The sequence below is a fragment of the Camelus dromedarius genome, chromosome 36 (assembly GCF_036321535.1).
Source record: "Camelus dromedarius isolate mCamDro1 chromosome 36, mCamDro1.pat, whole genome shotgun sequence".
In the NCBI taxonomy this organism is placed as follows: domain Eukaryota; kingdom Metazoa; phylum Chordata; class Mammalia; order Artiodactyla; family Camelidae; genus Camelus; species Camelus dromedarius.
Genome location: NC_087471.1, coordinates 5,692,806 through 5,716,545, shown reverse-complemented (window position 1 = coordinate 5,716,545; position 23,740 = coordinate 5,692,806). Strand labels below are relative to the sequence as shown.

Genomic DNA, 23,740 nt, shown 5'->3' with positions numbered 1-23,740 from the left:
TTAGCCTGCTGTGAGTCCCCTTTGCTCGGCAAAGGATTAAAGCTGCCTCTTTTCTTCTGAGCTTGGAGATCCGGTCTCTGATTTATTTGGCTCGCCAGGGAAGGGGGCCGATCTTTGGGCAACAGTCACAGTTATGGGGAAAAGTGCACTTAATATAATCAAGTTGAAACACAAATGTGTAATTTGGGATTGCTAAAGTATTTGGGACATCACACAAAGCTGTTAGAAGATTAGAGTCCTTGGAATTTGGAGCACGATTTTTAAATATCCACAGAGTTTGTTTTTTAAAAAAACTTGATGTTGGACTTTAGTCCAGACTTTCACTTTGAAGACAGCTAAGATAACAATCAAAATTGTCCTGATTAAATGAAATGACCCTTCTGCTTTTCAAAATTATTAAGGAATTTGACGATTAAATGAATTCTTATTTCCCTTCACACTGGTAAGATAAATACACAATTTTTTTCCACAGTCATCATAAATATTCTAATATAACAATTGAGTATTTAAAGTCTGAAAGATTTTAATTTATTAGTATAAATAAAAATAGGTAGAGAGCATGCAAATATAATTCATTAAAATAAGGAAATAAATATGGAAGCAAACCTATTTTCAAAGGCTTAATCTCACTTAGTTATTTTTAAAGAGTGAAATTTTTATCAATTTTAATTGATCTAGTCAATAAGGATTTTTTAAAAATGATTTTAATACTGAACTCCATTTGCTTGGCAAAAGCACAAACTAGTAAAACAGTTCTGGAAAATAATCAAATGGTATCTGTGAGGACCCACCCAGAATCCAGGAGTTGGTATAAAAATTATTTTAAGCTGAAGACATTTGAGATTCAATGGATGCAGAAAGAAGCTTTCTCAGAACTTCTCTTATCTGACTAAAAGCAGCAATTGCTGAAAAATAAGTCTGCCATAAATTATTTCTTCAGGGTAGACCTATTCCCAAAATAGATCAAATGAAACTTACCCCAAATTCCTTTTCTGGGGAATTTGTATGGCCCTGAAGGAAAAAGAAATACATCTCACATCTGTATAGACAAACATCATCACAAACTTTGTCTCTTTTTTGTTCTGAAAATTCATGTATCTTTCCTAAAGAAACCTATTTATTCTTCCCGTGGAAGGATTTTTCTCCTCCAACCCTCCCTCTCCCCTGCTAAGTTAGATAGGCAGCCTTTAACTTTCACCATTTAATGAGCCAGCTACTTCATTTGTTGGCTCTCATGTGAACCCAAATAAACCTTTTCCCTCTGTTAATCTGTCATTTGTCAGTTTAATTCACAGGCCTCAGTCACTAAACGTAAGAGGGTAGAGGAAAAGCTATATTTTTCATCTCCTATGTATATACTAAGAGGAAAGAATTCATATACTTTGACCCAAGAAAACTCTTAAGGACAAAATCTAAGGAAATTGTCAGAAGTTAAGAAAATATTTATGTATAGGATGTTTGTAACACTAGAAATAGGGAAAAAATGAAGAATAAAATATATTTAGTATCTTAGACCACTCAGGCTGCTATAACAGATCACCACAAACTGGATGGCTTATAAGCAACAGGGAAATATTTCTCACAGTTCCGAAGGGTGGGAGATCAAGGTGCTGGCATATTCAGTACCTGGTGAGAGCCTGTATCCTGATTTATAGGTAGCTGTCTTCTCCCTGTGTCTGCGCATGGTGGAAGGAGGAAGGGAGGGCTCTGAGGTCTCTCTTATAAGAGCACTAATCCCATTCATGAGGGCTCCCCGCTCATGACCTAGCCACCACCCAAAGGTCCCACCTTCACATACCATCACCTTGGGGATTAGGCTTCAACTTGTGGGGGAAGACAAACATTAGCCTATAGCACTAAGTGCCATACAACAGTGAAAGGTTTAAATTCATGCTGGTATATCCAGAAGATGGAATGTGTGTGGCACGCTCACACACACGTGATTGTTTATCAGTATGATCTCAATTAATTAAGAAAAATTCATACATGAGAAAAACGACTGAAAGAAATATCACAAAATGTGAACTGTTTTTTTCTAGATGTTGAAATTAAGGGTCTTAAGTTTTTCTTTCTGTATATTTTACTATCTTTCAGATTTTTAAAACATGTAATACCTTTGGGTGGGGGATGGGGGAGAGAAACACAAAGGGGAATTATTTAATTTGGAAGAAAGAAAGGAAGGAAAAAATATGCCTTTAGGAAGAGAATGTTTTGCTACAACGTTTCAGTTGTAAAAGGTCACTATGTAGTAAATTTGGGTGGATTTTTTTCTTAAGGTTTAGTCAGCATTTTAATTGTTTTATCGCATCCCATAGGTCAATGATAAAGGAAAATGTGATGTAACTCAAGTTGAAACAGAAAGTTGCAATTTGGTATGCTAAATAAGTTGGCATAAAAACTCTAATAAAGATATATACATCTATATATGTTTATCATGACAATATACAAAAAAGAAGTTAGGCAATGAATAGCTTATTGTAAATAGCTTTTAAACATGCTTTTCAAAGATAAGAAAACATAACAGGAAGTTAAGTAAAAGATATCTTCCATGGGTTCAATGATTTTCAGTTCTTCTATGTCCATGTTATACACTTTTAATACATTTTTTCGCTTTTGTATTTATCAACCATAAAAGATATTACATTTTTCTTTTCTTTCTTCTAGCCTCATGTTGCATGGGGCCATTATCTTTTTACACTTTTTATTGCAAATGTTTGCAGACATACAGAAAAATTGAAAAAAAGTAGCACAATGAATATTCATATTCCCATTACCTAGACTTAACAATTGTTAATGTGTTTCTTATATGCTTTTATTTTTTGCCCAAACTTTTCAAAATAACTTGTAGATGTCATGACATTTTACTCCTAAATATCTTAACATGCGTTTTCTCAAAAAGAACATTCTCCTTCATAAACACAATACCATCATCACACTTGAGTAAATTAACAAAAGTTTCCTAATATCATTTACTACTCAGTTCATATTCATATTTCCCAAATTGTCCCCAAATATCTTTTACAGCTATTTTCTTATTCATAAAACTGTTGAACAATGGTCTAATATTACCATCACTGGATGGGATTCACCAATCTTCTAGAGCTGACCTGCAATGAGCGAAGAGCTTCTCTGCAAATTTGTGCTTTCAGCAAGTTTACTGGGCACCTACCACGTTCCAACAAAGTGCTAAGCGCTGGAATGACGGAGTGAAAGTCATTTTCCAGCCTTTGTGTAGCATGCGGTCAGTACACAAGGAGCCTTTTTTCTTCATTGGAACATTTCTAAATTAGCAGAAAGGGGGAAAACTGAGTCAGTGGGAGCTTGCGTCTTGATGGGTATATTGTCATCCCCCCCTCCCCAAAATGTGTTCTATCCATTATGCTGTATCAACAGAAACAATGCTTTTGACATTTACCCCAAGTGAAAATGACAATATCGCATCTATTGGAGTCTCTCCCTTTATAAAAAGAAAAAAATTTCTTTTTTTTTTTTTTTGGTATTTCCTTGAGAAGAAGATAATATGGCCTTTTCTTTATCACTTAATGATCAAAGTGGGTTTTTCTTCCCACAGCCCTTCATGGCCTCTGTTTAGCTCTGCTTCCACAGTCCTTTCCTTTGGTCTTGTGGTCCCAGCATCCCCACCTCCTGAACATTCCTGCCCCCAGGACAGAGGTGGCCTTTCACAAATATTTACTGCTGGGGGTTCTGGCAGCCTGGGAGACCCGCTGGGTTGTCCGCAGGTCAACCAAACACTTTCTGCAGGCTGTCTCAATCTCAGCCTGCAGAAAGTGTTTTATGGCTTCCACACCCTCCACCCCAAGAGTCCCCTGGGTGTGATGGGCAGCCAGGACTTGTCATGCTGCAGGGAGTGGGAAGAAAAGGGGCCACCCAGCTGGAAGGACCTCCTTAAGCTGGTTCCATCTTTTGCTTTTAATTCACTCTTTGCCATTTTCTCAGAGCATCCCACATACCCTATGTGATGGCTGTGCTTTGCCTTGCCCTGCTCTTCTCCTTCTCAGGGTTGTATCCCTGCCTAGAATACACTAACCAGCCTCTCCTCCATTCTTGGTTTTGCCACCTTTCAAGCCCAAACTCAAGATTTTTTATCGTTGTTTTTTGTTTTGTTTTGTTTCGCAGGTGGCACTTAATGTAACACAGTATTTTAACTTTTCGGGGGATAAAAATATGACACAGAGAGGTATGGTGACTTGTCCATAGTAAATGCAGTGGGCAGGTGGGAAGACTAGAATTGAACTGAACTGGCTGTAGTTTCTGCTTTTCAGCTTTATTGTGCAGGTCCGGACTGTCCTGCAGGCTGCTGCGGGCAGTGCCACGGCGGGCGTAGGGCTCCCCTGCTCCCCTTCCTCTCAGCCCACTCTCCCCTGTCGAGCAGTGTTGGAGCACACCCAGCACCTCTCCTGATTTGTTGAGTATTGGCAATGGGTCCCAGGGCTGGCATAAAGTATCTTTTCTCACGTTTTTTCCATTCTTGTTTGTTGCTAATTCACTCTGCGGGATATACATATTGAGCAAGAAGGGAACCCCTAGACTTGAATTCCTCAGTCGTCCTGTTTCCGAGCTCAGGTCTGGCTGCTCGCTGCTTGAAAATCGATACTGAGCGGCAATCCATAGACAGAGTGCAGGCTGTATTGGAAGGCAAGAGAAAGGCCACCAGGTGTGGGCGTTGGTTGCTCAGTTTAAAGTAAAAGTCGTTACACACTCCGTAGATGGAGTGAGATCTGTCTCCTTCAGAAGGGAGAGCGGCCCAAACTCTCCTTCTGTTCTTAGCTTGCAACCCCTTGCCCAGCTCCCTCCACCCCTCCCGCTAACCCCCCCACCCCACCTCCCAGCCCCATAACAACTCTTCCAAGGGAGCCACCTCCCACCTCCTGAGGTGCTTCCAGCCAGCTCTGGTGGGAGTCAGGTGTGCAGCTTTGGTGTGCAGGACCAACCCAGCATCTTGATGGTGGCCCTCCACTGACCTGAGGGGATACAACCTCAGCCCCTCCCAGCTGGCTGCACGTGTCCCTGTCAGGTCAGGTCAGTGTCCCTTCTGTCCTTCTAAGATAGAAACAGCATACCCCATGTGGAAGGGCCGGCCAGCAGCATCCTGGGGGTGGGGCTGATTCGGGCCTGGAGGAGGCCTGCGGTTCTGCTTCCCAGTGTGATGTATCAGTGGGACAACTGTTTGGAGATTTTGGGCTTGACTCCCAAGAGAGAGGATGTGCCAGAGCTGTAGGTTTTGGGGACAGCAGCATGGGATAGAGGTTTAGAACCTGGAGTCCGACTTCTGCTCCTAAGGAGACAATGCGAAGGGGCTCAAGGGAGAAAACGGGGATCCAAGAGATGCCCTCATTGAAGAGGGGCAAATGGGCACATAGTGAGTCTCTTCTGTTGTCATTTTGTACACGGGCCCTCAGAGTGTTGGGACTCTGATCAGTACCTGTTTGGACACAGTACCTCAGCCAGAGGGCTCCCAGCAGCCTTTTCTCTGCCCCTGCTGGTCATGTGATTTGATCACTAACTCAGGAAGGAGAAATTTCCCATGGAGGGACTTGAGGGCCAGTTAAAACTCTACTAACTGCCTTTCATAGGCCCAGGTGGGACTCATCCTGGCCTGGCCTGCAGGGAACCTAAATTCCTCCCTGACTGGTGCTGCAGTGACTCAGGGGTTCTCTGGCAGCAGGGCCTCTGGGGGAGGCAAAGCAGAAGTGGGAAGTGGGACGCAGGCCTGGGCCTCCCCAGTTCCAGGTGGGTGGTCTGAGCCTAGAGCTCTCTGGAGCTTGATGCCTTGCAAAGGCCCGTGGGCCACTTGAGTCCCAGCTGCAAAGCTCTGGGCACTGTCTTGTCTGCTTTTCTCACCCGTGACACTAAAAAAGCACAAAGAGCAAGCAGGCCACCCTGTACCCCGCGACGTGCCTCTGCCTTGTGACTGTGCTTAATATAGGTCAAATGGAAACAGCTCCCAAAATAGACTTTCTCTGAGAAGCAGCTGGGCTTGTGAAATGCTCCACAGAAAGGGAAAGGTGTGGGTGACAGGGGAGCGTCGCTCTCAGGTGTTACGTAACCTGTGCTTAAAAATTGGGGCCAAATGTCTGCAGAGAAAATGCGAGTCTGCCCTGCCTCCCCCATCCTCCCCACCCCCTAGGCCCAGGAAGCAGCCCAACTGCACATCAGCAAACTCACAGGGAGCTGGTTCTGTCCTGGACGGCAAGGTCATCCCTCACAGCGTCCCTCGGGGGAGCTTGCCATGCATACTGAAGTGATCATGTGGCTCGTGGCTCCCGCCAGGGCTGGCTGGATGCCCCAGAATGGGGAGGTGACTCCCCTGGGAGAGCTGGTGCAGGATGTGGGTCTCATCTGGCCCAAGCGGTGGGCAGACAGAGAGAGGTAGGGGGTAGCGGGGGCTGAGAGCAGGACAAGACTGCCAGCCCGAGGAGGTGGCCACTGTGGTCTGTCCAGGGCCAGAGCAAGCAGAAAGGGAAAGGGAAACCTCAGTGTCACCCCTCTTCCTACAGATGCAGACTCTTCCTCTCTGCCTCCCAGGAGCCACCAGTGGGCCCAGCTCACCCCATTGCAGCCTCTTCCTTTGCCATTTTGCCTCAGCCGGGAGAAGGGTTTCTCCCCGCTTGTCCATTCCTCCATTCACTCAGTGATGGCTTAGCAAGGGCTGCCTGTGAAGGGAGGCAGGTAGAGGGTGAAGACTTCTGAAGAGGTGACTTGAGAAGAGACAGGAAGTTAAAAAGGGGCTACCTGAACAGGGAAATATGTGTGGGGTGTCAGGAGCAGGGAAAAAATACATTCAAAGGCCCAGAGGCAAGAGGGAGAGCTTATCTCCAGCAGAAGCCACAACTACCACAGATGACAGATTCAGAAAGACATGACGGAGATGAGGCTGACTCGGAAATGGAGGCCACACGGGGAAGGGCCTTGAGACTTGTGGACTTCGTCCTGGCAGAACCGGGAACTGCGAAAGCAGGCGGTTTTCTAACATGGGGGCACCTTAGGAAAGCGGGTGGTTGGGCCTTGCCTCAGATCCACCGATTCAGGAACTCACAGGTGGAAGCCTGTGGTCTGCGGTTTAACAAGTCCTCCACCTGATTCTAACTCACACTGAAGGCTGAGACAGCTGAGCAAAAGGTGTCACTCTGGAAGAGGAGATGGCGAGGAGAGGTTGCTCTTCCAGGAAGTTTGGCTGTGAAGGAAAGGAGAGCGATGGGTGAGGGTTAGTGGGGCTTGGAGAGGATCTTAAGTCAATTCCCTAGAAAACACATGGTGAGATGGAGGTTTGCAGGCAGGAAATGTTCTGGGGCCTGCTCCCGAGGGTCGGGACAGCATGAGGGAGCAGAGGGAGAGGTTGGCTCATGGTGCAGGGACACAGGCCTCGGCAGAGCCTTCTGGGAGCTGCAGAGCTAGGATGTCCCTTCCGAGTTGTCCCAGAATTAAGTTAAGGGGGCCTGGACCTTTATCCTATTTTAATCATGTCATTTTACTTTCTGTGTTTTCTGATGTTTTGGCATCTGGAGCCTTGCTGATTCTGGAGAGACCGCCCCTCCCAGGCCTAGCTAATTCTAGAGACAGAAACAATTTCCCTGTGACCATGACTTTTGTATACAAACAAATCCAGAGTCCATAACCCCCAACCATGTCCTTTATCAGACTCGTAGACTCGGGTCACTATCTACCTGCTCTAATCATCGCAGGGTCAGGCACCAGACGAGGAACAGTCCATATATCCCAGGGCCCATGACATTATTCAAAGTAGCCAATCTGAAACCTGCTTACAGTGCCTTGCCTTTCCCATGGAAACCATAATAAAGGGCTTCACATTTTCCCCTCACTCCCTCTGCCTCCAGACCAACCCTGGTGCTACCCCATGTGGCCCTGAATGGCATGCCATGCCTTCTGTTTCTAAGGATTTATGAACATAAACCTCTTCCTTCATGACAGTCATCTCCATGTCTGCGAGTCTTATGATATCTGCTTAAAACAAATCCTAAGTACCTTTAAAATACTCCAGCACCAACCAGCCATAGGGTGTGGCCTGCCCTGGAGAATGGGTGTCACCTCGGACAAGGCAGCTCCCTGTGGCAATTCCCAGAGGGGGTTTGAGCTGTGAGCTGTCAGCAGCCAACACTCCTGGCAGCTGGAAGAATGAATGTCTCGGTCCAGAAGAGGACGTCTGGGTTATGCATCAGAGCATCCACTACAAAGAGATCTTTTAAAGATGGAAGAGACATAAGGACATTTATGTGCTGGTAGGAAGAGTCAAGTTGAAGGGGAGGGATTAAAGATACAGGAAAGGAAAGAAACAACTGACAGGCTGCGTGACAGTGAGTGAGGGTAGGAGGGAGAAGACTGAAGTATTGGAAGAGGGATAAACCTTGAACCTAGGGAGGGTCACCTTCTCCATTATGCTGGGAGGGAGGCAGAGGAATTCAGATAGTCTTTGTCTCATTGCTTCTATTTTTTTTTTTTTCTGTAAAATCAGTGCATGGGACTGATGGGTTTCATGAGATTGAGAAACAGTTTTAGTGGGAGGAAGTCCATGGAGGGGAGAGCTGGAAGGACGGGGCTGAAAAGGGACATGGAAGTGGAGTAGTGTGCCCTGGGGAGAGAGTGGCAAAGACAGAATGGGCGTAAAGCTCTTGGAAGGTGAGGCAGTCTAGAAGCTAAGATGCCAGCATATTGGATCACTCAGACTTGTAGATGATGAACTGACTTAGAGGATGTTAAGACCTGAGTAGAGAAGACAGTGAGCTGGGTTTCAAAGTCCTCAGGGAATGAAGAGTTGTGATCAGGAGGTCAGCACATGGCCTCCACAAGGAGGCACAGAGGGCAGTATGTTGTGGAGGCTGGAACAGGACCCTTAGGAGGATGTAACAGGACCCTTAGAAGTCAGCTGCAATGCCCTGCAAGGAAGTAACTTTCCCAACTTCTCCTCCATGTCTGTACTTATTTAAGCCATATGTTTGTCTGCCTTGTCTTGTTACCAAACTCAGATTCGGCTGCTTGCCACTGGAAAGCCAATACCGGAGAGATGAGTGTTGCTTGGACAGGAAAGTTTGCTTTACTCAGGAGGCCAACAACCTGGGGAGAAGGTCAACTTGTGTCCAAAAACCAGCTCCAAAGATTCTGCTTGACCATGAAAGTTTTTAAAGGGAGAATTATTTGGGGCGGGGGGGGGGGGGTCAAAGTCTTTGTTATCTTCCATGGTGTGCAGACTTTCTTCTGATTGGTTGGTGGTGGATAACAGGGCAATGTTTCAGGAATCTGGTGCTCAGCCTGAAGTTACCATCTTCCATCTGGGTGGAGGCTTTAATTCCTGCAGAACTCAAAGGTATTGTTATGTATATTCCTTGAGGAGGAATCAGGAACCTGCTTTATTGCAGCACAATTGTTTCTTTCTTTTCGGGGGGGCAGGGCTTGGTGGTGGTAATTCGTTTTATTTTATATATTTATTTATAGTGGAGGTACTGGAGATTGAACCAGGGACTTCATGCATGATAAGGATAAGCATGTGTTCTACCACAGAGCTACACCCACCCTCTGCCACAATGTTTCTTGACTTTGTTTCTGCATCCCCTCTTCCCTGATTAGCAACTATTTGAACCTCCCCTTTGGAACTCTGGGAAAGTCAAGGAGGCTAAATGAAGATTATTTCCTACAAACAAGAAATTAGGGACATGGAAAGGATGTGTACCCAGGAGGGCCCCCCAGGGTCCTGCTCGGTTTCGGTCTCATGACTATTACTGCAAGTTATGTAGTCTATGAGATAAGAACTGTTTCTTCTTTAAAAGGAATCTTAGAGCAAAAGGAGCTTGTGCAATCATAATGTGATTTTACACACTTGAAGAAAATCTGCAGATAAATATAGTTGGGCTGAGAATGCCAAACCTCCCCCCACCCCTCTGGCCATGAAGGATGATGAAGGACATCTAGGGAGATTTAAGTGGGGGTAGGTAGTTAGGTTTATTTACTTATTGATTTATTTTTTAATGGAGGTACTGGGGATTGAACCTAGGACCTCATGCATACTAGGCACGTGCTCTACCACTGAGCAACACCCTCCCCTCTTAGAGAGATTCTTATTATCTATTCTGTCTCTTCTCTCTCCAGTTTAAGCCTATCTATTCTCCTCCCTCCCAATCTACTTATTGAATATCTCCTGGACTTATTATAGCAAAACATATGTTCACTTTAGAACATTTTGAAAGAAAGAAAAAATTAAAATGCAAACACAAAAACCTACAATCCTTGTCCCTCAGAAATAACCCCTTTTAACTCTAGAAACATAGATACTCATAAACCAAAATCAACCCCTGTAAATATTTTAACTTTTTTTTCCATCCAGGCTTTTTATTTCATCTTCTCAAGGTCATAACCTATCTATAATTTTTGAAATTCTTCTTTTCTTTTCTTTAAATGATATTTATTCTATTAAATTTAACAAGTACACAAGAGCAAAAACTATTTAAAAATCAACCACAATGTAACATATCACCATATATTATTTATGTAAAAATGGGCATCAGATGAGATACTGCTTTGGAACTTGCTCCTTTTGCTTAACTGGGTTGCTCTGTGGATGTCTCTGTGCCCCTTGGATCCACTCTTTCTTCCTCTGCCCTGCTGTCTGTCCCAGAGGCTGAGTGGAGTAGCCTTGCTCTCCGGCTTTCAAATAGGTCTGGTGAGAGGAAGCCTTACAGGAGGTAAGAGAAAGAGAGGAGAGTAAGGACAGGGTATTTATCTCAGGAAGCCTTTCTGTGGGGTCACCCTGGGCTGCCTCTGGTACCCTATTAAAGGTCACTGCTCTCTCTGGGAAGTGTTCTCTGCATGGTTCTCCTTCCAGATTCCTTTAATAGCTTCCTCCCCCAGGGCTAAAATTAGGTTGGGGATAAGGGAGATTTATATGGTTTCCAGATTATTACTATTATAAATAATACTGCAAATATGTGGGCATTTCTTAAGGTAAAATCCTAGTAGAATTTCTAGTTTAAATTGCATAAACATTTTTAAGGCTTTGATATGCATTATGTATCAAAATGTACCTAGTTTCAATTTCTGTTCTTTGATTGCTAATGAGATGGAACACTCTTTTAATCATATATTTATTTCTTCTTTTGTGAATTATTTCTTCATGATCTTCACTCATTTTCCAGTGGAATGGTACTTTTTATATTAATTTATAATGGCTCTTTATATATTAAGAATATTAATCTTTGTCATCTGTTATAAATAGTATTTCCTAGTTTGCTGCTTGACTTTTGTTTGTTGGCTTTTAATAATATTATGCTTGTGTATGGGCATTCAAAAATTTCGGATTTTTTTTTAAGAGTTCCCCAGTGTCTTTTTTTTTTAAACATTTTTTTATTGAGTTATAGTCATTTTACAATGTTGTGTCAAATTCCAGTGTAGAGCACAATTTTTCAGTTATACATGAACATACATATATTCATTGTCACATTTTTTTTCGCTGTGAGCTACCACAAGATCTTGTATATATTTCCCTGGGCTATACAGTATAATCTTGTTTACCTATTCTACATATGCCTATCAGTATCTACAAATTAAAATTTTTGGATTTTTATCTCTTAAGAAACATCCACTTTTTTGTTTTTGATTTCTTTCTTTGCTTTTGATCTTAGCAAGGCCTTTCCCTTCCCAATATTGTATAAATATTTTATTTTATTTTCTCATTCTTTTATAGTTTTGTATTTCATGTTTAACTAATTGAATTGTCTGGAATTAATTTTTTTCTGAATAATCAATTGTCCTGGCCTCTGTACTTCCCTCATTTAAATCCCAATTTTATCATGTATTGAACATTCACTCACACTTGGATTTGTTCCTGGACTTTCAATTCTGTTTCACTGAGCTGATTTTTCTTGTAACAGAACCATGATGTTTTAATTATTGTAGCATTACAGGAAAAATTAAATAGAATGTGCTTTTATCCCCTCCACACCCCATTAACTTTCAAAACATTTCTTGACTATTCAGCTACACTGATCCTTCCAGATGAAGTTTAAACTTTTTTTTAAACTCGCACTAGAAACTAAGTAATTTTTATCAAAATTACTTTATAGCTATAAATTCATTTAAAGATAATTGATATTTTAAACATACTAGATTGCCCTAACTATACATATAAGTATCTCACCATTGATTCCATTTTTTAAAAATCAAGACTTCTTTAATATGACATTTTATCATTTACTCCATATATGTCTATGAGTTAATACAGCTCTTACTTGTTTAGAAAGAGCTCCCTATTTTAAATTGACTTAGATGTGATTTTTTGTTGTTTAAAAAATTTTTAAATTTATTTGTTTAAATTGTGGTAAAAAAATATACCAAAATTTACCATTTTAGCCATTTTTCAATGTACAGTTCTGTGGCATTAAGTACATTCACACTACTGTGCAGCCATCACCCTAGAACATTTTTCATCTTGCAAAACTGAGACTCTACTCCCCATTCTCCCCTCCCCTCAGTACCTGGCAACCATCATTCTGCTTTCTGTCTCAGTGAACTTAACTACTTACTCTAAGTACATCATATAAGTAGAATCATACAGTATTTTTCCTTTTGTGATTGGTTCATTTCACTTAGCATAATGTCTTCAAAGTTCATCCATGTTGTAGCGTGTGTCAGAATTCCTTTCTAAGGCTGAATAACATTCTATCACATGCTAGGAAATTGATCTATCTATCTATCTACTATCTATCTGTCTATATCTATGTATATTTATCTTCAAGGTCCTGCTTTCAATTCTTTTGGGCATATACCCAGAAGTGGAGGTGTTGGACCAAATGCTAATTCTGTTTTCAATTTTTTGAGATTTTCCATAGGGGCTGCACCATTTTACATTCCCAACAGCAAAGCACTAGGATTCCAATTTCTCCACCTCCGCACCGACACTTGTTATTTTCTGTTTTTTTGATAGTAGCCATCTTAAATGGTGTGAGCTGGTATCTCATTCCAGTTTTGATTTGCATTTCTCTAGTGAGCTAGTGATGTTGGGTGTCTTTCAATGTGCTTATTGGTCATTTTCATATCTTCTTTGGAGAAATGTCTACCCAAGTCCTTTACTCATTTTTGAATCAGGTTTTTGTTGTTGTTGAGCTTTAGGAGGTCTTCTGGATATTAATCCCTTATCAGATTTGTGATTTGCAAGTATTTTCTCCCATTCTGTAAGTTGTCTTTTTATTCTGTTGATAGTGTCCTCTGATGTACAAAAGTTTTTTAGTTTCCAGAAAGTCCAATTTGTCTATTTTTTCTTTAGTTTCCTGTGTCTTTGGTGTCACATCTAGGAAATCATTGCCAAATCCAATGCCATGACGTATTACCCTTATGGTTTCTTCTTAGAGTTTTGTATCTTTGGAGCTTACATTTTAGTCTTTGCTCCATTTTTAGGTAATTTTTGTATGTGGTGTTAGGTAAGAGTACAACTTCATTCTTTTACATGTGGATATCCAGTTCTCCCAGCACCATTTGTTAAAAAGACTGTCCTTTCCCCCTTTCAATTGTCTTAGCTTTCATGTTGAAAATCATTTGACCATACATGCAATGTTTATTTCTAGGCTTTCTATTCTATTTGTTGGTCTATATTTCTATCTTTATACCAGTACACACTTTTTTGATTACTGCAGGTTTGGAGTAAATTTTAAAATCAGAAAGTGTGAATCTTCCAACTTTTACTTTTTAAAGATTATTTTGGCTACCTGGGGTCCCTTAATGTTCTATTTGAATTTTAGGGTAGATTTTTCTATTTTTGCAAAAATCATCATTGGAATTTTGATGCAGATTGCATTGAAACTATAAATTGCTTTGGTTAGTGTTGGCATCTTAGCAATATTAAGTTTTCCAATCCATAAATAAGGGATATCTTTCCATTAAGATATGTGTTTAATATTAAGAATGGACATTGGAAGTTATCAGATGTTCTTTCGGAATTGATATCATTTTTAAAGGATAGTTACATTAATAGATTTATTAATATTCAATCACCCCTACATTCTTGGGATAAAGCCAACTTAGTCATGGCCAACTATTCTTCTGTCTTGTTGTTGGACTTAACTTGCTAGGATATTTAGGATTCTTGCTTTTCTATTCATAAGAAAGATTGGTAATTATTCTCTTTTGGATTTTGTTAGGTTTTGCTACCACACTTGTGCTAGTTTTGTAAAAATGTATTGGGAAGCTTTCTGTATATTTCTCTAATGGTGAACATTTTTCTTTTTAGCTTGGGAAGTACTTGCACCCATTAACATTTATAGCATGTATGAATTTTACACAAGTTCACAGATAACAGATATGCAACTATCTTCATTTCCCCATAAGAGATACTTAGTTAAAGACAACCCATTTCAGCTGATGGAGAAAACCTACAAATTTTAGCTACTTTTATGTGGTGATGTGAATTCCAGGAGGCATACTCATCTTTCTGGTATGAGATGAATTATCTGGTCCTGATGCCACCCTCTGTCTTTGGTTCCTGTTGCCATGCACAGGTATCTGCTACAGATCAGCCCAGGCCAGTTTTAGCACCTGGTTGGCAATGGCCCCATGAACACTGCACATCCTTGTCCTTATGACTGGGCTCTCCAGGTTTGCTTACCTGCTCACTCACTACTTCCGTGTGCCGCTAGGGGCTTGACTGCTTTCCCTGAACTGCTCAGGGTGTGTGGAGTAAGTGAGACTTCCATCCACCCAAAAGACTCACACAACAATTTTATGTTACCACCCTTGTTTCATGTCCTCCAAGACTTGCTGGGCCATGGAAAGCCAGCCAAATGGCCTCTCTGCTCTGGGACACCTTTTAAATTATACAGGGTTTCTCTTACCCTGCCTCTCAGTTTCAACCAGGAGAGAGCCAGTGTGCTGAGCACTCTTCAGAGACTCTGTCTGATGTTTATCAATATCGCCTTCAAATTTCTGTCCTTCCTGCCAGCTGGTTGCTCTCATTCTTTTTGGGGTGAGAAAACTGTCCTTTTGTAATCATAAACTCCATGTCCTCAGTGGTTTCATCTGTGGCCATTGATTCGTAAAGTTAAGTTTTCTTGACTACAAAACAAAATAAAAGTAACATCTTTTTCAATGCTCTGGCTCTTGAAAAGCAAAGGTACTTGGCATTCAGGCTCTGTCTCTCCAATAAGGTAAAACCTGCTTTGAAACTCAAAGTGGAGCATCTCTTTTCTTTTTCTGCCCTCCCTGCCCTGTCCATACAGCAGTGAGCCAAGGATGGATGATGAACTCCTGGACTAGGAGAAGAAACCAGGTGTTTCTTTTAATGAAAAAAAAATGCATCAATTAATGTTAGATAAAATATCCTGAAATTCTAGAAATCATTTTCTCTTAAAATCACCTGGATCTCGTATGTGTCCAGAAGGTAATTCTTTGATAACGTGTTCAGTTTTCCCATTGTTAGTTGTCTCTTTCTGGTTCTTATTTTTTATTTTTTGTAAATTTAAATACCTTGTATATTCTAAAAAGCTATCAGTTTTATCAGTGTTTTCAAATTGATTAGCATGGTGTTATGTTACTCATAATTAAAAAAATACCTTTGTATCTATACCTTTCTTTACGTTACTGGTCATTTCTCTCTTTGACCTGCATCTGTCAGGGTTCAGCTGCAGGAAATAAAGTCCTTCTCACTAGGGTAAGCAGAAAGGAAATGATGTCAGTGTGATAAATCGCATACAGAACTGTTGGAAAGGCTGAAGAAACAGACTGAAGTTTGAACTTCCAAAGATAACTTCCAAAGACACACACGGAACTTAGGGAGTCCCTACTATGTACCTCCCTTGCCCCCATCCCCCATTTTAGCACTTTGTAAAGAATCATCTCAATGATGCCTCACAAAACCCCATGAGGTAGAACAAAAACAGACAATTGAGTTCATGGTTTCCAAGGTAACAAATAGGCCAAAAGGTAGGGGACCGGAATCTGACATCGTTTTCTGGGTGCGAGGTAACCACGGGTCAAAGCAGAGCTGGAATGGGCCAATAGCTCTTGGTGGTCCTAAGAGTTCAGGGTCAGCCAGTAGCTAATAACAGGAACTAGAATTCTGGACTGAATATGATCCTGAGACTGGATTATTTTCCTCCTAGGAGAATCTGTAATTTAATTCTGCTCTAGAAAAATAAAAAATGGTCCCAGCACATTGTTTGGTGAAGCTGTACCTGGAGTTTGAGGTGGAGGGAGAATTTGCTACAGCAGGATACAAATAGGGTGGAGACCAGGGAAGCATGTGTTGGTGGCCCTGATACCTCCCCTAAGGGATTCAAGAAGGGTGAACAATGGATTCCCAAACCTAGAAACCTGGCAGGTTCCTAATTATCTTTGTATGGAAAACTGGGCACTGCTAGTCCGGCTAGGACCCTGAGGCCGACCGAGCCACACATGCCCACCAGCTGTCAGTGTAGCCATGAGTTTTGTGGGATGTTGGCCTCCCTGACAGAAGCCCATTCAGAAATGTATCCATAGCCCCAGAGCATTTGTGTATTTCAAACCTATTGTCTCTTTTTTGTCTTTTTTTTTAATTGAAATATAGTCAGTTTACAATGTTGTGGCAATTTCTGGTGTACAGCATAGTGTTTCAGGAATTGGGAATTTGAGATCTGCAGATATAAACCTGTTGCCTCTTGAGTGACAGATTTCAAAGTGTAGAGTCCAGCTTCCCTGCTTTGATTTTTCAAATGAGCTTCTTCAAGTTGCAAGCTCTCCTTACTCAACCTTGTGCCTCAGTTTACCAGCATTTTAAGGAAACAAACTAGTTCATGGTTACCCTATCATACCCTCCCCTCCCACTTATCCAGAATGCAGAAGACTCACTTCCTTAGGCTATCTTCATATTTAAAGTTGTTTCCAGGTCCTTCTCATATTTTATATATTTTTGTTTATAGCTACATTTTTTCTAGGCCTTTGAAGTAGCCTCAGGGATACTCCATCCTTTGGTGAGGGGCAGACACCCACACAGCACCCCAGAGGGGAACAGTCTGGCTCTATTGCATCTGTGGGCAGTGGACAAAAGGAAAGAACAATGGGTGTACTTTCTCAGCTGAACAACCCAGTAGGGTTTGTGCTGACCATCAGAAGTCATCAAACTTATGAAGCCAATGCAAGGTGAGTTGAAAAAACAACCCACAGCAAAACTTAAGCAGAAACAGGAGGTTTGATAATCTCCAAGTATTGCCTCACTTTATTTATTTAGTAAGTATTTAGTAACTACAGAGAGAAAAAAGAGTGAGTCTACAGAAGAGAATCCTGACCAAGTCCACCTTAACCAAGTGATCAAGGTCAATGTCATTGGTCATAGATGAACATCAGACACCCCTGATCTGATGCACTGAGAAGCACAAGTCACCTCTGCGGTATTCTTCCCAATAATGTGTGAGCTCAGTCTAACAATGAGAGAGCTTTCTCCAAAGTATCTGGCCAGTAGGCTTCAAAACTGTCAAAATCTGGAAAGACAAGGAAAGAATGAGTGTCTTAGTCCTTTCAGGCTGCAATCAGAGAATACCAGACTTGGTGGCTTACAAACAACAGACATTTATTCCTCGCAATTCTGGAGTCTGGGAAGTCTAAGATCATGTTGCAGCAGATTGGGTGTCTGGTGAGAGTCATTGCCTGGTTCACAATCAGTGTCTTCTCACTGTGTCTTCATGTGGTAGAAGGGGTGAGGGAGCTCTCTGGGGCCTCTTTTATAAGGGCACTAATCTCATTCATGAAGGGTCTGTCCTCATGACCTAATCACCTCCCAAAGGGCCCCCGTCTAAATTGTATAGAGATTTGGTTTCAATATATGAATTTTGGAGGGAGACAAATATTCAGTCCATTGCACTTGAGGACCTGTAACAGAAGCGCTGAGGTGACATGACAACTGAATACAACATGGGATCCTGGAATAGAAAAAGACTGTTCATGTACAAATTCAGGAAATCCAAAATACATTCTATTATTTAATAGTATAGTACTAAGGCTAGTTCTTGGTTTTGATAAGTGTTCTATGGCCATGCAAGACGTTAGTTAACAATAGGTGAAGCTGGGTATGACGTAGACAGAATATTCTCTGACCTATCTTTGTAACTTCTCTGTGAGTATGAAATTAACTTAAAAAACCCCTACATATTCACAGGGGTAGGTTAAGGGACTGACCAAAGGTGAGCACCAGCAGATCCCAGAGCCCTACCTTGTGTTGGTCTCCATTTGGTAGTGCACCTGCAATGGTGGTTATGATCTGACTCCTTCACAGGACCTGGAGGGAAGCTCCAGGAGGTGGTATCCCTCCATATCCTCAGTACCTGGCACAGAAGGGTACACAGAGTTTTGCTGAATGAATAAATGAATGAATGGGATCCTGGTTTCCATAATGGAAGCAGAAATGGCCTCCACTACGAAAATCTTAAGAGAAACTGCAATTGCTCATGCGGTGGGTCAGCCTGCTGTCCTGAGGATCCTGAGCATGGGGTGAAACACAAATGGTTTTGAGTGAATCTCCAGGCTGTGCTGTCTCTCTGGGCTTCTTGGATGGTTTGAGCTGCTAGTGTTCATCTGAAAGACACCGGAGAGGAAGCTGGTGCACAACTCCTGAGAAATTTGTACTCCTAGTCTTTTCCTATAGGTCCCCCTCCTTTCTTCTGGCTTATTGGTTTTTTCTTTTTTCTGACTTGATTTATGGGAGTGCTTTATGAATTCTGGATGTGGAGCCTTTATTGCCTGTATGCAATGCAATATTTTATATCTGGAGTCTCTTGATGAAAAAAAATTTTTGTCTTAAACGTAGTCCAATCTATTGATCTCTTTCATACAATTTGTGTCTTTTCTGTCATATTTCCTTCCCTACCTTAAGTGATAAAGATGCTCTCCTATATTTTCTTTTGAATGTTTTAATTTTTCTATTTTAACATTTAATTTTTTTATCTACCTGAAATTTGTTCTGTGCAAAATATGGTGTCATAATCTAATTTTATTTTTACATACGGAAATTCAGTTGTCCCAGCAGCCTTTATTGGATAGTCTATTCTTTCTCCATTGATTTTAAATGTCACTTCTGTCATGTAAGGAAGTTTGAATAAGCAAATAAGATGACTGAGCGTCTGCAGTGGAAAACTGCTTTAAGCACACTCTTCTAGGTTTTCTGAGATTCTATCCCTTTTTTGACAAGCCGTTTTAAAACTCACAAGTTGTAGATAATTTAAAACAATGCTGTAGATAATTTACAAACAATAAATGCTAGAAAGGGTGTGGAGAAAAAGGAACCCTCCTACACTGTTGGTGGGAATGTAAATTGGTGCAGCCACTATGGAGGTTCCTGAAAAAACTAAAAACAGACTTACCATATGATCCACTCCTAGGAATATATCCGGAGAAAACTATATTCAAAAAGACACATGCACCCCAATGTTCATAGCAGCACTAATTTTTTAACATTTATTTTATTGAGTTATAGTCAGTTTACAATGTTTTTTTTAAATTTTTTTTAATATAGCAGCACTATTTACAATAGTCAAGACATGGAAACAACTCAAATGTTTCATCGACAAATCACTGGATAAAGAAGATGTGGTATATATATGCGATGGAATATTACTCAGCCATACAAAGAGTAAAATAATGCCATTTGCGGCAACACGGATAGACCTAGAGATCGTCATTCTAAGCGAAGTAAGCCAGAAGGAGAAAGAAAAATGCCACATGATATCGCTCATATGTGGAATCTAAAAAACAAAAGGACACAAATGAACTTATCTACAAAACAGAAACAGACTAACAGACATAGACAACAAACTTACAGTTACCAGGATTAAAGGGGGTGGGAAGGGATAAACTGGGAATTCGAAAATTGTACCTTTGGGGAGTGATGGAAATGTTAGCTATCTTGATAATGGTAGTGGTTTCATTGGTGTATACATCTATCAAAATTCATCAAATTGTACATTTGAAATATGTGTAGTTTACTGTACAGGAACCATGCCACAATAAAAGTGTTAAAAAAATTTTTTTAATGCCAAATAACTTTTTAAACTTTTTTTATACTGATTTTTTGTTGGGGGCAGTAATTAGGTTAATTAATTAATTATTTTTAGTGGAGGTATGGGGGATTGAACCTAGGATCCTGTGCATGCTAAACATACACTCTGCCACTGAGCTATACCCGTCTCCCTCCAATGCCGAATAATTCTTGTCTATAGACGTGTAAATAAATTCTGTGTGGTGGAGGTTCACTTGACTTCCCTTGCCCACTGCATGTTCATTTCAATATTCCTGTTTTATCCATGTGCTCATTCTTTGGATTGCCCTTTGAACTAGTTATAAGGTCTTAAACATTTTAACATGTGTTTACTTTATATCTGCATAGGAGTGATGATTTTACCTGTTTTGAAAATTACCCTTTAGCAGTCATCTATCAAGGACATATAGCTTTAAGCAAGCCCAAAGGGAAATGATTATTTGGTAGCATTTACTTACTTTTACAAGCTCTTCCCATGTAAGCAGTTACAGTAGGATCCAATTCATAAGTGTTTAGGCCCTTTCTTTAGGAACACAGCCTTAAGTCCAAAGGCATGCTTTTTGCTTGTAACAGTACTCTGGGTGGCCAGGGGAAAAGAAATCAAACAGAATACATATTCTGATATGTATCATCAGTATAACAAGGAAACTTTCCAACATTGTAATGATGGTAGAATCAACAACAAACATCGGGAATGAAGGTGCCTGACTCAACAGGGCAAAAGACAGGAACTTTCCAGAAGCTGCCACCCGTCCGTTCGTTCTTCAACCAATATTCACCTAGTGCCTGCAAGTACAGTGCTCAGTGCTAAATAAATAGTCTCTTTGGTCTGGTTGAAATTCCAAAGGTGAAACTCACCCCATAGGCCCTACAAAGATGCAACAGGATGAGATATGATGAAGTGATAGCATGTGAGAGCTGTGACTCTGATCTGAGCAGATCAAAAAGCAAGCTGTAGTACTGCCTCCCGTCCTAGCCTGGGGGAGAGGGAGGGCTTCCAGCTCCCCCCACTGCCGGCAGGGACACATTGTCCCACCTAGTAGAGCGGGGCTGGTGTTCCTCCTGCCACCCTGTGCTCTTGAGGCCATCATCCGTTAGGGCTCCAGTGGATGTGGCTGACTGGCTGTCCTGCAGAGAAGACCCTCCTTCCAGGGCCCCCTGGGGGAAGCCTTGGTGTCATCTGTTTATAGGCTAAGGCCTGCAGGTTCTACCAATTTAGGTGATAATCTGGTGACCAAAGACAGTCTCATTACCAAGTGGCGTTTAGCTGGGGAACCCAAGACCCTCCAAAGGGGATTTTCCCAGGACCCCTGCTAATACAAAGACATAGTAGCTGCTCTCACGTAATGTGCAGCCTACTTGAGAAGGCAGGAGTGTGCGCACGTGAAAGTCAAACCATGGTTAAGTCCACTTAAATGTTGTAGGTGCGGAGGAGCACTCGAGGGAAGCTTCAAGAAGGGAATGGGCACGAGGAGGGCACCGGAGAGGTCAGATTTGGAAACAGGGTAAAGGGGGGCAGAGGGCATTCCAGGGCAGAGTACAGTGGAGTCCCCAGAACAAGCGGGAGGAGTCGAGAGGAGTCCCGGAGGCAGGCGGTGGGAGGAGCCTGATGTGGGGGGCTGCTATTTCTCACGCATGCGCACAGGGCCTGGCCGGAGGCTCCCCTCGGCGCGCTCTCCTGAGGAGGCGCGGTCCGCGTGGGAGCCGCGCTCTTTCCCGGGCCAACCAGGGTGTCCCCGCGAAGGCTGCTCGTTTTAGCCACTCTTGCCCTCTCGCGCCTACCCAGAAATGCCCGGGCTGTATGTGCAGATGGGCTGGGCCCCGGGCCAGCCTTGCCAGGTAGGCCCCTTTCCTCCCGTCAGACCGCTTTCCCCTCACGGGGCCGACCCGGGAGGCCCCCGGTGGCCTGGAGGGCGCTTGAAAGTGGGACGCAGAGCTTGGCAGAAGGAGGTTGTGCAGTGAAAGCCAACAGCCGTATCCCCGTGTTGCCTGGGGTCACCTGGCAGACAGAAACACCGAATCCCAGTCGTCAGGAGCCTGCGGAGGGACGGGGCGGAGGCCTGGCGTCGGCGTGGCTGGCTTCGCGGCCCGGCCGAGCGCGCCGGCAGGGTTCTCACGCGCTCCCTGCCTCAGTTTCCTCGTCAGAAAAAACGGGGATATCATCCCGTACCTCATGAAGTACCTGTGAGGACAAAGGGGGTGACATGTGGAGAACAGGTAGAAGGACCACTAGCAAAGGCTCGGTAGAGGTAAGTTAATATTAATTAATCCAATGAGTTCTCGAGTACTTAGTGGCAGAATCATATTGTCCGATTATATATATAACATATGTAATATATATATATAAGACAAATTTCCTAAGTAGAACTCTACTGTAGAAAGCATATCAATGCCCCTCATTGGCACTTTCCTCCCCACACCCCCAAAAGTTCCTGAAGCACCTCCAAAGAGCACAGGTTGAAAACCATCCCCCCAAATCTACCCTTGTCCCAAGAGCAGAATCCCTTCTGCAATGGCTCTGGTGGGGCTTCAAAGGGCCTGTGTCTAAACATTTTGCTCATGGGTCCCTGCAGTTCCCCAGGTGGCCCAGCAGGGACCTGGTCAGCCTGTCTCCAGGAGCCAGCCTGATGACGGTGGAGGCTGCCTGTGCGTGGCCTGATCCAGCTCCTCCCCGGAGCCACGGAGGATGAGGCTTCCCTCAACTCTTCCACCACGAACACTTGGGCTTGATTTGAAATAATTACACATGTAGATGCCACGTATAAAATAAAACAATCCACCCAAGTTCCCAAAGGATCCATCTTGATCTTAGCAGGTACTTTCCTTACAAAGCCTGCTCCCCAGGTAGGCATCCAGGATGACACCTGGGAGATGAGGAAGGTAAGCAGGCCCAGAAAGCCCACCCTCATTTTCCCTCTGAGGTCTCAAATGACTTTCCAGTGAAGAGCAAAACCTGGCCCCATCCCAGGTCTGCTTTTTATTGCTGGGCTGATGTCCATGAACAGACTGAAACACCAGCCAGGCTTCTGGCAGCTCCCAGTGTGCACTTGAGGTTGTTGGTTTTGGGCTTAATGACTTGGCTGCTTTCACTCCTCCACTGGGCAGCCCTATGGCATCCAGGCCTCAGACTCAGCACCGCTCAGAAGGGATTGATTGGTATGCAAAGACTTGGGGGCCCCAGCCACCAGCACCGAGCCAAGGGCAGGTATGAGGCATCGGGGTGGTTGATGTGACAGCAGGGAAACGATCAGGTGTCAGAGCCTGGGCTCAGGCAAGCTGCAAGGATTTGATGCATTAGTTCTAGTCCCCCTCAAGGAAAAAGGATGAGCTTAGTCAGCAGCCTCTGAGACTCATTGCAAATACCCCTTCTGCTGTGAAGTCTTCCTCCTTTCTGGTCTCATTTCCTTCCGGTGCCCCTACTCTTGGGTCTATTTTATTACGGCTCTTATCACTGGCTGCCTGGTTTTACTGTGGGTTAGGTAAATACCTGGCCTTACCGTTAAACTGTGGAAGCAAACATTATGTTGTATTCCTCCTGGAGAAGATCCCCAGGGCTTAGAACACTTCTTTGCACGTGGGTGGGCCCAGTGGATATCACTGAATTGGCCACTATTCCAGTCACCTTTCCCAGCAGGAACCAGCTAAAGTCATCTCTAGACCCGGTTTAGACCACTGCTTTTTTCTTTTTTTCTTTTTTTCTTCTGTAGTTGCACATTGATCTAG

At 42.7% G+C, this 23,740-nt stretch overlaps 1 protein-coding gene across 2 annotated transcripts in view; it reads left to right on the top strand.

Moving 5' to 3' along the window:
* The window catches only part of PEBP4 (phosphatidylethanolamine binding protein 4), a 228,230-nt gene that overhangs the window by 7,988 nt on the left and 196,502 nt on the right, over positions 1-23,740 (top strand). The window contains exon 1 of one of the 2 annotated variants that reach the window (XM_010995936.2): positions 23,140-23,222. The exons of the other annotated variant lie outside the window; for it this stretch is intronic. The gene's annotated coding sequence lies outside the window, so the exon portion shown is untranslated. Of the gene's footprint in view, positions 1-23,139; positions 23,223-23,740 lie in introns of those variants that run through there. 2 annotated transcript variants of the gene reach the window in all.